This window comes from Trichoplusia ni, chromosome 10 (assembly GCF_003590095.1).
Source record: "Trichoplusia ni isolate ovarian cell line Hi5 chromosome 10, tn1, whole genome shotgun sequence".
In the NCBI taxonomy this organism is placed as follows: domain Eukaryota; kingdom Metazoa; phylum Arthropoda; class Insecta; order Lepidoptera; family Noctuidae; genus Trichoplusia; species Trichoplusia ni.
The window spans coordinates 504,086-520,574 of NC_039487.1; the positions used below are offsets into that span (position 1 = coordinate 504,086).

The window sequence follows — 16,489 nt, forward strand, 5'->3', positions numbered from 1 at the left end:
GTTCTGTAGGAACATAACAAATATTATCAACATTTTCCTTTGAATATTTGTACGGAACCCTTAGTGACTAAGTGCCCGATTAGCAATTCGCCTGTTTTTGACTTTTCGACTCCTTATTTATTTATTTATTTATTTATTAAAGGCACACCAACAACATATTTACAAATATTATGTATATAATTATTATTTTTTTCTCCCTGCAGTGTAAATATGTCACTTACAGGTGTACACACAATTCATATAGTAGTTCACATTCTTATTAAAATATAATTTTTATATAATATACATTACATAACATTGATGAAGATTAATTTTGATGAATACATTATTATTATACAGTAAATATTATTTATAGTAAATATATTAGAAAAACTATTACCTCCTACAAGATGGAGTACACTTACCTTTGCATAACATTAGTGACTTTCGATGCAAACGTTTAACTGTTCTATTCGCTCCAATAGCTGAGAAAATTGTCTTTGAATCGTTCGCTTTAACGGCAATCGCTGTTTCTAGAGAATTTTCCAGACGGACGGATGGTTTACATATTTTGAATGCAAAAGTTATGTAGACTAGACAAATACCGCTTTTCTGGTACATCAGCTGAATAGTTCTTGTATAATTTGAATCGTTTAACTTTTGAATACTCTTTGGGTACGTCTTCTCTTATACCTACCTTTTATATGACGAATATGTTTGACGTTTTGACAGCTTTTGTATAGAAATTTTAAATGGCCATATTTATTAGTCAGAAAGAAGTAATTGATGATTGGAAATATCAGCTCTTAGACAAAACTCAGTTTTCCCAAAAAGAGGATTTTGCTTGATAAGCTAATTTTGATTTAAGTTCCGTACCCAACTAATAAAAACGGAATTCTATTACAAAAGTTCCGTTGTCTGTCTTTCTGTTATCGTCCATTTTCGTTGCCGCTATAATTGCAAATAAAAAATAGAGGTTAAAATACGATCTTTGCGAACAAAAATTTCAATCTTTTTTTGCAAGTAAAAAATTGCAACGCGCACTTGACCGGTTCTGAAAATTCACAATAGTTTTTGCCAATTGGTCCTACCAACAAATCCGATACCAGAAATATAAGATAACTAGCTGTTGACCGCGACTTCGTCCCCGTGGGTAGAAAATATAAGTTATGATTTATACCTGCCCTGTTTTTATCACATTTTCCATTGTATCTTCGCTCCTATTAGTCGCAGCGTGATGGTTTATAGCCTAAAGCCTTCCTCGATTAATGGTCTATTCAACACAAAAATAATTTTCCAATTTGGACCAGTAGTTCCTGAGATTAGCGCGTTCAAACAAACAAACAAACAAACTCTTCAGCTTTATATATTAGTATAGTAATATAGTAATAGAAGTAATAGATTAGTAATAGGTTAGTATAGATATATTAGTATAGATTAGTATAGAAGTACAGATAAGCGAATTTTACCTTAACACATAGTTATACATAGTACAGTTTGAATTTAACAAAGCCCGCATCGGTAACCAACCAGAAACCCACCAGGGTTTAATGTAAATATATTAAACGTTTACGACTACAATTAAAGTTTATTGAGGGTTGATCAAGTTATTACTGATGTTCTGTCCGTATGGGACAAAGGACAGGGTAGGACATGTACTATACTTAAAATACATATACTCATTATAAAGCTGAACAGTTTGTTTGAACGTACTAATCTCAGGAACAACGAGACCGATCTTAATTAAAAGAATCATTATTTGTTAGATAGCTCACTTATTGCCGGCTATAGGATATATATCAACATCCTTCATTTAAAACATTTGATCGTCAAAACCACTAGTAGTACATCACATAATAATATTAAGTGAACATTCATTTGAGTTGTCCCTTGGAGCAATTTGATTAGAAAGAAAAAAGTTTGGTTACCTTTCGAGGACTTTGATTTCAAGGCAATACAAAAAGCTTAGGTTTTTAGTTCCTTTTTTATTAACTTGTTTATCTATCCAATAAAATAAGAGAAAAGTTTTTCATCAAACTCAATTTTTCGTTTATTCCCTTCTCAATAACCGATAACGAAGGCATAATAGTTAAAAAATAAACATTGACTTAGTAAGCCGGGATTAAAATAGATCAACGTTTTAGTTTTTTACAATTGGAAATTGCCAATTTCATCGACAAAGAAATTGTGACTCTAAAAATACTGAAATAGAGTTCAAAATGCAACTTTATACACCGGATAATAATTAGCTTTTCTCCGAAATATTGAATGTTATTTTGATGTTGTAAAATATTGAAATTGTTGCATACTACCACGCCTGCATTCGGGGAATGGATATTGGTACCAGTAGGACGCCCACAACTTGGTGAAGCCTTTATGCACTATTAGCTACTGAAACCCCACGCACTGTGCTTCTGAGAATATTCACAATCAATTTCTTAAAGCTGTCTTATTAAAAGAGATAATAAAAGAACCTGGTGGTTGTTTTAACTCCCACGTAAAGAAACAGCTGTTATAAATTTTACTGACATGTATGAGTGTCTGTGTGTGCCTGTGGTAATGTAGCACTTAACTGGTCCGGTAGAGATGCAGTTTCTTTATATGAAAGAGGGTTTTCTAGCGATGATTTTGAGACGTTGTACAAAAACCAGTCAAGCGGGGTGTTATAAGTTGCACTGATAGGAAAGACTCGTTTTATAAAAAGAAACAGAGCAGCGGACAACAGTTCCGACAATCCCACAGACCCGAAGAAAGACTTCAAATATTCACTTGCCACCAAAATACTTGTACACACTTACACTAATAACATCACTAGCTCTCAATCTCCGATTAACTAAACACCTTTGTTAACAAGTGTACAAAACACCCAATTACGTTCGCATATAAGTACAATGAAGCAGAAAAGTCTTACAATCTATTTATCGGGTCTGTTGGATTCCATCAAAATAAATCTCTTAATCAATTTGCTTTAGGGATTCAATCTGATGTGCTATCAGTGTGAATATTCCATCTAAAAATAATTACGACGTCGACACGCGTGGGTTCTGGTTTAATCCGGTTATATCCGCTTTCTCTAGTTTGACAACGGCCGGGATAAACTGGTTAGCGGGTGGCGGGAGAGTGACGTGAATAGTATCTAACAGTTACCCTTGGTTGTACGTTTAGGTAAAATTTGTTTTTTTTTACATAATATGTTTCTGAAATATAGAAAAAAAAACCGGTCAAGTGCAAGTCGGAATTAAGAAATTATCTAAGTACGTAGAGATAAGAAAAATACAAAAAAAAATGTGCAAAGAAAATTGGTCACCCATTTCATTCATGACCTTACTAACGTTTCCTCACGAATCATGATGTTTCCCTTCACCGTTTAAAAGCGGTAGAGATTAAAAAAATACATATATTGAACCTTGAACCTCGTGCATACAAATCTATACTTAGAACCACAAGGCCGTCATTAAGTACACTTAAAAACAATACACGTACAGAAATACATACACTCAAATACAATAATTATTTTGATACCTAATACACGGATTTCATATTACATATATTATTCAATATAAGGCTATATAAAGGACATTCGATACAAAAATTAAATCACAAAATTTTCATCATTGCAAATATGATAATACCGTCATATGTCAGAAGCATCAAATTTCCTTTTAAACCTTTTACGTTTACGTATTGATAGGTCGATGACGTCACAATGTGCCGTGATGGCATAATACATAAATACCTTTGCCGGATTGTATTAAATGTGAAGATAGAAAGAGAAGCGATCAAGTGTAAGTATGTATAGAGAAACTGAGGGTTCCGTTCAAATATGTTAAAGGAAATCAATCGGTTTGGTGTAAAATATTTTTTTTTGCCTGGCTCTATATTATGTCTCTCGTCTGACTGAAGTCCAACCCAAAGCGGGTCGAGCCATTTGATAATTTCTTATTCGGGAAAAATGTATCGGGAACTTGTCTATGAAAACACAACTTCTATAAAAACACAAATTTGCATAAAAAATGGTTACCCAACAAATTGGTTACCATATTAATTGTTGCAACCCAGTTTTTATTTGTTGCTATAGCAAAAAAACTCAATCTATCTTGATAGTTCGTGAGATACAGCCAAGTTATAATTGGACGACACACAGCGGAGCACACTCTTAAACACACTCCCACACTTAAAATCGGGACCCTGTAAGTTCCGCTTTTTTTTCATTTTGTACAGAAGCCTAAAACGACCCAGAGAGAGAAGAGATCTTTTCCCAGCGGAGAAACATATAATATACGAGTATATACAGGCTGGTATAATTATGAATGCCCACTCACAAACGTGACCAACATCCATTCATGACAAACAATGTTACAATCTCAAAATTACGCATCGCACTAATATATGGACGTACACACGTTGCCCTCGCATTTGTACAAATAATGTGGTCCTCACAGCCTCCCACGCAGACCTAACCAGTACCACGAACTTCAAAACCAAGACACATAATGTGGTGCAAGAGAGACGGCACTATACACACCGTATAGCGCTCTCTCGCTCCCACAACAGTTATAACTGTTGTGAAGGTTCATAGTACAGGTATTGAATAGCTTAATCCCGCCCACTCTTAAAGGTAGCTGCATTACTGAATGGTCTGAAATTACATTTGTGGTTTGTAACTAATTAAGCAAAACATGAATATACGAAACTGAGTAGTAGAATTGTGAGTTGGTATTTTGGTCATGAAATAGCTAAAAATTGTATCTAAAATGTGTATGCAGGTTCATTTGTCATTTAGTCTGAATATATATAAATCTCGTGTCACAATGTTTGTCCTCAATGGACTCCTAAACCACTTAACCGATTATAATAAAATTCGCACACCATGTGCAGTTCGATCCAACTTGAGAGATAGGATAGTTTAAATCTCAAGTTATAGTCGCATTTCTTCTAACCACGCTAACGAAGTCACGGACAACGGCTAGTAGAATATAATTTTCTGAGATAATTTGTATTTTCGTTTCAAATAGGTAAGTATTATTGAATGCTGTAATTTTAGAAGATAAACCAAAAAATCCTGTTTTTTTTTCATCATAATGTCCAAATAATATATTTGCTTTAAAAAATAATGACAATAACAGCAGAATAAATTTCTTCATTTCATGTTACACCTATTGTAACAATATTCTTACAAATAAATATTCTATACTCTACATTACTACAAAAAAGCCAGTATATCTATCTAAAAATCCTAAAAACATTTACAAAATTTTAGATCCCGCCAACGCCAATTCTAGTCACAAGCTATCATTGATAAACTCTTCCATGAATTAAAAATAGAACGTAAAAAAAATATTTTGCAACCCGCCAGCATAAGCCGTGTGATGCGATGCGACAGCCAAAACAAGATTTAAAACAGAAATACTCTGCAGTTCTAAAACGTATATTGACAGGTTTAGGAAACGAATTCGAATTTCGAAGTATCATCATCACGTATATAAATATGTAGTTACGAGGAAACAAAAATTCTAGATATCTCATCAATTTTGATAATGTTTGTTTTGTAAATAGTGTTATTTATTATAAAATATAAAAAAATAGTTTATATGAAAACGTAGTGATGGCACATTTCTCTTCTTTTTAAGTAACTGTTATTCTGACTCCCACCTAAGGACCTTACCTAAACTAATTTAAGTATACACAGGTCGAAATTAACTTATTTGAGCTACTTAATTACTAGTTGGCTCGAGTATAGAACAAGTTACTCTGTGTGTCCGCCTGGGCTATTTCTCGCCAGAAACAAATACTTTTATTATCCATCTTTCTGATTTTGTCGCTCTTCCAGTAGAAATGTGGCAGAGAATTTGATGCACCGTTTTTTCTCCATTGCTAGAGCATAGCAAAACAATTTTTAACACATTTTTACATTTTTCCGTCGCAAATTTAATTTTTTTCAAAAGAAAATAATACAAAGATTATTTCGGGATCATAGTTGTCAACGTAATACAAAGTTTCCCCTTTCTTCAATTTATGGCAGCTTTTCCAAAACTTTGTATATGCAACAAGTAAATTCTATCCCCCACACATTGTCACATTCAGACTCAAAGACGTTGCAAATCCTAGATACGGTATAAACGGCGTTTGTAAACGTTTCGACTCCCGCCTAATCTCTGCCGACGGTACTAACTTAAACAGCTGCAGTCGCTGAATGAATTCTCATCCGGAATTCACCAGTTTCAACCGGTTTCAACTGGATTTTACCGGATTTATTCGCATAAGTTCTGTGTGGAACTTCTGTGAATATTCTCAAGTGATAGTGTTGTGCATGAGTAATCGGCCCACATGTTTAATTAAACCTTTAAATTGTATTTAAGTTAGCCAGAAATGAAGATATTTAGTATTTCAATGTTTGTTTATTTATTTTAGGAACGATTAAAAAGATTATGATTAAATCCAAATGTATATCTTTCTAATAACTCATCTTAAATTAAATTCAAATTATGATTCGATGATATCGAATTATTATTTTGTATAGTAGGTTTATAGATTCTTTAAAACAATTTTCCAAACATTTGGTCGACTTTTTCCGATAGGCCATTCATCAAAGAAGTTAAAAAGGAAAACACCGATCTTCAAAAGAGTTTAATGATTAATCATCTCAATTAAAGAATGTCACAAAATGTAAAGAATAAAAACAAACTCGAACTTATTAGCTTACTAACTAATTAATTAATTTAAAAAAGCCATATTGTGTGAAGGACACAGCTGTTAAATAATGCTTCAGCCAATATTAAAGAATGCGACGGCAATAACTCTTTTAAAAATATATATTTTCTTATAATTTTTAAGACTCTACTCAATATTATAGTAACCTGTAACTTTCTAACTTTGTATCTCATCGTAATCAGTGATAGCCTTGTGGTGTGTACCGAGTTGAAGTTTGTAGGTTCAAATCCCGGCACACAACAATGTTTTTTTTAATTCAAAGACATATCACTAGTTATTAGCACTAATTAGCAGGAACTAGTCATGTGTTTTTTTGCCAATTAGCGGGCGATTAAGGAACTTGGACACCTAGTTGTACTGCAAGCATATGAAACGAAGATATTAGGTAAACATTTTATATATTACATTCTTTGTGAGTAGAGCGCAATTATCAATAATAGCAAAATTTGAACTATCAATCAGATGCCTATCACAAGCAGTTGCGCATCCAACATTCGAATGACTTAAATCCAAACGCGCTGAATTGCTGACGTAGTTTACAGCTTCAGTATAATTGTTCACGTTCCTTCAATAAGACACTAACGAAGTGACGAGTGACTGGTGACTCGTTTGGGAGACAATTACTTATATACAGGGTAGGTATAGACCCGGGTAAAACGGGGTGAATGAATACACAGTAATTATTTTAAAGTTTAGGACGTTTGCAACTACTAGCCTGAAATGTCTCACTGCTGGGCAAAGGCATCTCCACTTATCTTCCACTTGCCTCTCTCAATGGCCGCGAGTGACCAGTTGGGTAAGAAGAAATCCAGCTCATACCACCATCTTCGTCTAGGACTGCTTAGCTGGCGTCTTTATTATGTCAGGAAACATTTGGACGTTTTACGAGACAAAATAAAATAAGGATATAAAGATTCGGAAGCATTTATTAAATTATTTAATTGAAGTTTCTATGAAAACAAAAGCATGTAACCACCCAAAAACACTTTTTTCCGTTCAGCCTCTAAAGAGTTTCAACGGCCAAGAGTTGCCTAACAGTATGTTAATAAAACTGTTCTATTCATTCTGTAAATCTCTTTTCAAAACCTAGCCTAAAAATATTCATCATATTTCTTCAGTACAACAACCAGTCCTATAAAAACAGAGCCCTCATACATAAGGCAGCTTCTTAGGTAATCTCCCTTTGACGCACTAAGACAACACACCGTGGTACTAAAGTACCAAAGACGTGTATTTTTAGTAACCTCTTCGTTATTCAGAGTGCTACGCCTTGACGTTTTTACGGGCACTTGGTTTATACCTGTCCAAGTTGTGGCAGAACAGCGGGAGGTATTTACATGTTTAAACGACCTGAGGGTCTACCACATCCTTAAGTAAGTCATATTATTATGGCTGCGGAAGCGTGATAGAGCAATAGCTTAGAGTGCATCTCTCTTCCTCACCCACAATTGTTTTGCTTTAGGACCTGACAGTAGGACTCCTGTACACAGTTATCAGTGATTGGCTTACACATATAATTTGACGTGATAGATACAGATGGCAAGCACCGCGCTATTCTGAAAAAAAAAAACTTAAAGATAAATCTATATGGAACGACTTAACGACTCAACTTCACTCTCAACTCAACTCAACTCAACTTTCATCAAATCGCGATCTAAAGATCGCGATTTGATGACAATGTGCGTCTCGGGCGAGCGGCCGAGGATAGATCTCGACGGCGTGCAATCGGGGAGGCCTATGTCCAGCAGTTGATGAATATGGGCTGATGGTGATGATGATGATGACGCTTCTGACTTTGTCTTTCTAGGGAAAAAATATCTTGTCTTGGACAAAAGCGATGTTTCAAATCAGCGGATGTCAGTTTAAACACATCATCAGTAAAACGTTGGAAGACGCTCTCTTTAAACACCACATATTCCCATCGCTTAGACCCTAACAGAGCCCTTCCATACGGCGTTATGATGTAAGCTCTAAACTTCTTGCTCTTAAACCTCCAGAGAAATAGATGCTTTAGAAAAGCAACGGTAAAGGTAAATAGGAAACCAAGCATGGTTATTTATAACTACGGTGAAGTCACAATGTTGCTGAGAGGATTATGAGTTTACATGGTGATGGATGGAGAAAAGAAGGATTATGTGATAGGATCCGAAAGGCGGTTAGTGATTCGTGGCTATTAACAGGATATAATCGATGTGAAAAAAAACACAAATAAAACACGACAAAAGCAGGAAGCAGAAGACCATTTTTCAGAGACAATTCTTCTTTTTTTATTTTTCCTTTCAAATATTCAAGTTTTCATTTCAATTATCTAACTTATCTACATTTTACCACCCAAACGCTTGTTTACATAATCTTTCAAAAGAAAATCACCGCAGCTAATATAAACAAACATTTATGTATATTTTTACCTCATTTTAAAAGGCTAACAGCATTGACCACTTGTTGCGTCATTAACATAATGATTTACTTAACGGTGACCATCGACATTGACCCCCCTGCCCCCCACAACCCTCTTTCACGCCCACATTAATTATGCGCCGCTTAGGAGCCGAACGATACGTGTAGGCCAATATAAACTGGTCAATTTCAGCAAAATTAAATCGGTCTTAATTTATTTGATGAACATTAACGTGCATTAATTGATTAATTAATTATTCTGTACAGCATTATAATGAGATTGAGCTTTTCATGATTTTATTTTGGTATGTAAAAGATTTATTTAAATGTTTTTGCTAGTATAAATCCGAAATAGTCAATACAAAATATTAACTGTGATGGAAAAATAAATGCAGGATCCGTTATAGGTAACAATCTCTAATTACTTTTCCATCTCTATCCGGTTGCCAGGAATCAAGAAAATCACAAAGGGATCCATCCAAAAGAATTTTATTGCCTACGTGCCTCGCATGGGGATCTTCTGATCCAAAACAAAACCTTTTATTCCACTCCATGATGAATGGATAAGATCGTTTTCAACCAAATCTAGACGAATCAAACCTTTTCCAAATCTCATATAACCTTTGAAGGATATTAATCATTTTGGGCCTCAACAATTCCTTCGAAAAAAGAAGCTACAAAAAAATGTATATCTCTGAATTGTATTTGAAACATAAAATTGTATAACAAGAGTGTTTTTTCGAAAGAGACTTCTTAAATTATACCAGGCTGTATATATGTGCCAACATCTCTTTATATAATTATAGATTTACAACATTTAGACGATTATTGTTAATGTTTTACCGTACATTCTGGATTGATAGCCATCAATTTGCAAGCCTCATCAATCTGTTTGTTACAATTCTTTTTTCAAACACTGCAATTAAACTGTAAATGTTAGCAATTCGAATGCATTCTGCAAGAGACTTGAAGATTTGCGAAACCCGCCGCAACATCAAACTCCTTGATCCGGAAGTCAAAGAAACCAAAAAAAAATCAGTGACGCTGGTAACCAAACATAAGATTCCATTTAGCCCGTTTTAGACCTCACTGCTGGCAAAAGCCTCCCCTTTCTCTTCCAAACCTATCTATCGATTAGGACGAAAATATTTAAACCTCAGACTGGGCTCAAACCTACGAATCCTGGCTAAATGCAGCAGTCGCTTTACCAACTAAGCTATCAGGTCCATGGCAGACAAAATAATATTATCCTTATTAAAAAATAAAGATAAGCAAAAATGTTTCAGTCTATTCAGAAACTATATTCTGCATTCTATTTTTGTATTTACAAAGAGTAAAAGACGATGTAAATACTCCCACGTTAGAAATAACAACAAGAAAGACTCAAAAACAAATTCTGTTTTAATTGATTTAAAATACCAAACTTGGTAGAAAAATCCAATAAGGGCTATTTTTAACTCAGTCATCGTCTAAGTCTACAAATAGTCAAAGAGTAACGGTCTCTGGCCATCGCAAAGTACTTTGGTATATTGAAATACTTTCAGACGGGTGACGTCATAGTTTAAGGTACCATCAGAAAAAAAACTGTAATTTGTTCAAAATTATTTTCCTTTTTTAATAAACGACTTCGGCGGTAAGGAATTTAATCCTTGTGTCGCGAGGGGTTTCGCAAAAATACAAAGACACCTAAACTCAGGACAAGCATTCGTTTACGTCGCTCACAGTGGGTTTGGAGTGGTGACTTCGACCACTCGGCTATATTTAATATGAACGGGCTTCACCGAAACAGTTTGTTTAAGAGTTCCACAATTTATCTTTATCTACAGTCAACCTTTATTTCACCTGTAACACCAAAAATGTTCTATCTATTCAAGATGCAACACAGACATACAATACATCACCACAAAAGCAATAAACAGTGCACAGCACAGTTTAATTTCGTAGAAGAGAAAATGCAATACCTCCGCGTTGACATTGCTGACCGTACGAAACTAGTTTCTTAAGGCAGATATTTCCAGGGTATGGACTTTGATAAATACGAGGTGTATTGCATCGCCCACTCTTATGTCACTGCTATGTAGACTGGACATAATATTGTATACTATATGGTGCATTTTCCAGTGGTTCCCAAACTACAACGACACTAAAAAATGGCATGACTTTTTTTTGTTATGACATTTGATGTCGCGTATTTGGATTACAGTAACGAACGAGAGACGGAATGACAGACTTTTATTAACTAAAATCAATCCGTGTTCCTTCCCTTGCCTTGAGTACCGAGGCCACATTAACCCTTCCGGCCAATCCTGCTTAAGCAGCAGACATCAGCCCTAATGGACTCCATAGAGTTTGCTCACTTTTGGCGATTAACAGGAACGTGTAGTCGCACGGCTTGGTCCTCCTGATATAGCGGTCAGCAACCCATCCCTCACCGCCCGCCAATCTTTGGGAATCACGGTTCTTTTCCAAAAGAGACGGCAGTTCAATACATTTTGAGCGATGCGTCAGCCTTAGCGACGTGTGAACTCTCCCTGAAGTGACTATCTCGTCTAAAAACATTAAACTAACAGAATATTAATCTCTTTATCTTCTACGTTACATTTTGGTGCGGTGCTATAGATTGGGAACCCCTTTTTTTTTTTTTTTTTTGGTTAGGCGGGGGAACCCTATGGACACCCACCTCCTCGGGGGAGGAAGTGGGTAGTGTCAGACTCTTACTGACTAAACCTTAACCGCCGTACAGCGTCCCCGTATTTAGTAGATGCGCGGGCATAGCATTTCAACACGCACCGACTGCGGGGCACCGTCGGCTAATAGATGCCGACGGCTTCCTTCGTTTCGGAGGCCGACGTGTAGAGAGCGTTGGCCTCCCCACCTGGTACTAGGACCACATCCACTGCACAAAATGTGGCCCCCCGTCGGGGTCCTATAAACAGACGACAAACACTCCCGTGCATGTCGCCTAGGGCCTTAGTTAGGGCGGGAGAGCGCGCTCATGCGCTGCTCTGCGCCGACCCATCCGACGTCTTCGTATTTGAGGCGCGTTCGGGTCGTCTTCCCGCGCGCGCTCCGCTACCTCCTTCTGGGACATAACGGTCTCGCAGAAGAAGGACAACGCGTCCCACGCTGTGCGTCTGCTGAGGGTAGCAGCGACTACAGCTGACAGCGAGGCGACATCGACGCCTCCCAGCGCCAAGGTGAGCTCGGCGCGAGGCTCCGCAAAGGCGGGACATACGGCTAGTGTATGCAGTGCGGTGTCATCTTGATCACCGCACTGATGGCACGCAGTCGTCACCTCCCTACGTGCAACTCGGTGCAAGTAATGGCCAAAGGCCCCGTGCCCAGTCAGCACCTGCGTGAGGCGGTATGTTAGATTGGGAACCCCTGACTTTATACTGAGTCTACTATACTATATGTATTTCATCCATCAATGGACTTTTATAACGTTTCCTTTGTAAGAAACTTTGAGAGGATCTGAACGGACTTTAGAATCTTATCTCAGTTCACTTTCTTTTTAGTTTTAATTCATTTTTATTTTTTGTTTAAAATGAAACATGAAAACTGGGTTTCTATTAAGTTTTCTTTTGAGAGCTTTCCAATATTTTGTACTTTACTTTTGCCTTGGCGTAAGTTTTATCTTAAGATGAAGTTTAGTCGACAGTTAATATTGTGTTAACTATTATTTGTAAGACAATACATAGCTTGGTACCTTTGGCCTTTAGAGGTCATCGTATAAACCAAACTTCCTATTTGTTGAAGCTCTGTTCCAGAATTGTGATGAATGTCTTTGAGGAATGGTAATAAAAATACAAATAATCATTAAAGCAGTTAACCATTTTCTAAAACAGTTTATCATTCTGAAAGGGAATGTAAATATAATATTAACATTAATATAACAATTAATTAGTCCATTACTGTAATCTATTTTGGAAACAACAGAAAACTTCCTTCAAATGATTCACTGATTAAAAAATAATGCTCGTTGACAAAAATAACTCCACGAAACCAAGCTTATGATCCGAACAAAATTAAATAGGTTAAAGTAAAAACAATGGGAAATAAATGGAAAACAAAATTTTAACATTTAAGTACCAATAAAGTGGTATTTGAACTCAATTTCACAAGAGTTTTACTGCGGTCGCTGGCTGAAAACGTTATAGACCGCTGAAGACCATAAATCAAAGTTTTATACCGCCAACTCTACAAAACTGGGGAAATGGAATAGTCACGACTTAGTATGACGAGAACAAATACCTAATTTTTCCTGATACTTAAATAAAAATAGCGAAAACTTCATAATTAAAGTATTAAAATACTTGAAACAAACATGATATCAAAGAAACATTTTTGCCAGCGTTATCCATGATTTTTTTCCTGAAACGTGTGAAAATAGAATTTGTTATAAGGATTCCGTGTCTAAAGTTTATCAACGGAACCCTATAATTAATAAATCATTGCCTTCAATGTCCATTCGAATTTATTAAAATCATTAAACAAACCAAACTGCAATAAAATGATAAAGCTTATTAATATTCACAAACAGTAATAATTTCAATCACGTGTTTACATAAATCAGTCCAATTTCATAGGTACTCTGAAAGTCAGGGCAATGCCCTCGAAAATCTAGTCTTTCCCAGTCACTTTGAAAGTTGATTCGTTGTTAAGGTCCAAAATTAGATCAACATGTAGAAAACTTCTATATTTAGAATTTAGAACTGAATAACAGTATTGTGGAAACAATTTTGTGACGTAATGCCTTTGTTATGGTATTTTATTGTTATGGTTGACCATTATTAGGAGTTAATCGGTTCGACTGTTCGATTTTTTTATGATTGTGGGTAATTTTGCAGCATGACCAGTAATTTCAGATTAATTTGTCTAATATCGAAGTGGTAATGGACGTATTGCTAATTCTACTGACCGATTTTTATGCTCGATCTCAGCCCAGTACTACTAAACTCAGATATAAGTAGTTCTCCCCCAAGTTCTGGTATAACACGGGTCCTCCGCCTTGGACATCCAGTCAGACCGATCTGGTAAAGATCATAGGTCTATCGTACAGGAGAGCGTCATATACTGCGCATGCCAATTCGTGGTCTCCTCTCAACGAATTGTCTGCTCATCATTTCGGTCTTTTGACAGACATGGCCAGCCGACTGGGCCTTAGGCTTGCTAACTCCACAAGCTATGACAGGCTTTCTAGATCATGTATTTCTAATATTTTCCTTAAAAAAACTCCAAGTACAATTTCCCCCATAACTGGCTTAGTGACCTCAAGTTTATGGGCTAGCTTTTATGCTTCTAGCTTTTAAATGGCGGTAGAAGCCTCTAAACTCACAATAGACATGACAAAGTCAGGTAATTTCGTTTCTAGCTTCTATACATACAGGAGCACTTTGAGGCCATTAAACGAACCAATACCCAAGCTATATAATAGAAGGCTAGTGATACGAAAAGCGTGACGTAAACAAACTATTAATAACAATAGCAGCCATAAAATAGGAACATTCTCTGACAAAACAAGAGCAACGCCCGGACGTAGTAACGAGTAGCCGACAAAACATATTGATCTGGATTTGTTAGTATCTAATTCTAGGTAGGTTGGATTGTTAAAGGTTAATTCGCTTACAAGGCGAAGGGCAGTTAGATGATGGGTTATTCGGAAAGATTATTGTCCTTAATACCTTGAAATGCAAATTAATTCGTTATGCTAGCATACGTCACGTCGGCATCCAGTACTGAATGATAAATTCTGATTTTTGACATTTATGAAATTAGACTTCCACTCACTATGGGATTATGTGCTTGATGCGTCGTCTCCAAGATAAATTTACCGGCATAAAAATCAATACAGCAACTATGGCACAAGTTCGGAATAAATCATGACAAGGACAATTTTAATGTAGGATGTTTTACAGTATGAAAAATACTTGGTATATTTTTCACTCCAGCTCAAATGAGGCAGATTGGACATCTGTAAATTTGAACAATTTTGAAGGCATTATAATTTTCTCAAATTAATAAACAAAATCTTATTATATGTTCCCCCGAAAACTTGCCCGATCCCATCTACTCCTGTTTTTTCTAGCCTATAGTTCTATTCATGCATCTAAACACATTTGACCGCAGAACTGTGCTCGAAGAATACTAATAAGGGTTACAAATGGCGTCATAACTTTTTCCTATCGAAGCCAATTTGTTCGTAACTTTAACAACTTTATTTCCCAAAATAAACCCAGCCAAGGGTGAGCAAGAAATTAAAGATTAAGGAGAAAAGTATCTAAAAAGGAAAAAAGCTTGTGCCAAATGTTACTCCAGGAGTTTCTTGCCGGTTCTTCTCCATGGGAATGACATTTTGGAACCGGGCACTTAAGAGTCACTAGTTCTGTAATATAACTTTTACTAAGGGCCCTTTTAAGTATTTTTCTGTTAGTCGGGGGAATCCTCCTCGGGAGAGGAAGTGAGTAGTGTCAGACTCTTACTGACTAAACCTAAATCTAATAATAAAAACGTCCCCTGCGCTCCCCAAATAAAATTATTTAAACGATATCACTTCAAAATAAATATGGTGATCTCAATGTCAAAAATAAAAAAAAAAACACCTCTCACAACAATTAAAACAAATTAACATAATTTCTCTTGAGATATAACTGAGTGCATATTTCTAAAAGGTCGTGAGAATCTTAACGCTTGACCTGTACTTTAACCAAAGTCCTTAGCTCCATTTCCTCTCGAAAAACTATTATTAATTTGTGCATCTGCAGAAGATGACTATACCACTTGTTTTAAAGATAACAGTTACAAGTATTCTAGATGTACTTGTGAGGAAACATAAGAAGTATTCTGTTCATAACGAGGTTTTGAACAAGAAAGGGTAAAAACGGAAACCAACATTCATACTTTAAATTACGCTATCTGTCCGGCTTGTCACCATGCTGTTCCTCATGTACCGTGACATATATGTGACATATAACTACAAAAGCTGTTGAAATTTTCATATACGGTGTATATGTATTTGAGTGGCTGCTATAATAAAATCATATTTAGTGCGGTGATACATTTGATGGATGACAAATTGACAGCCAAAACTTTTTCCGTTTTTTATCCTTCGGGTACGAAATCCTAAAAACACACATGATTTTAGAATTGATTTCACCTAACAATACATAGTATTAGACGATACACACTTCCAAAATAAATTAATCAACCCCCTTCAAAAGATATATGTACATCTTCATCAGTCTGACGACCTCCGTGGTCGAGTGGCGTACGCACCGGTTTCAAGGCGTCGCTAGCTCTGAGGTCCCGGGTTCGATCCCCGGTCGAGTCAAGGTAAAAATGTTGTTTTTGTGTTGATTTTTTTTTAATGTTTCTTACCTCAGCACTTCGGGCTGGATTTATT

General features: G+C 36.0%; 1 protein-coding gene across 1 annotated transcript in view; it reads left to right on the forward strand.

Moving 5' to 3' along the window:
• LOC113498262 overlaps positions 1 to 16,489 on the forward strand; it is a 73,919-nt gene that overhangs the window by 34,201 nt on the left and 23,229 nt on the right. The window lies entirely within an intron of this gene.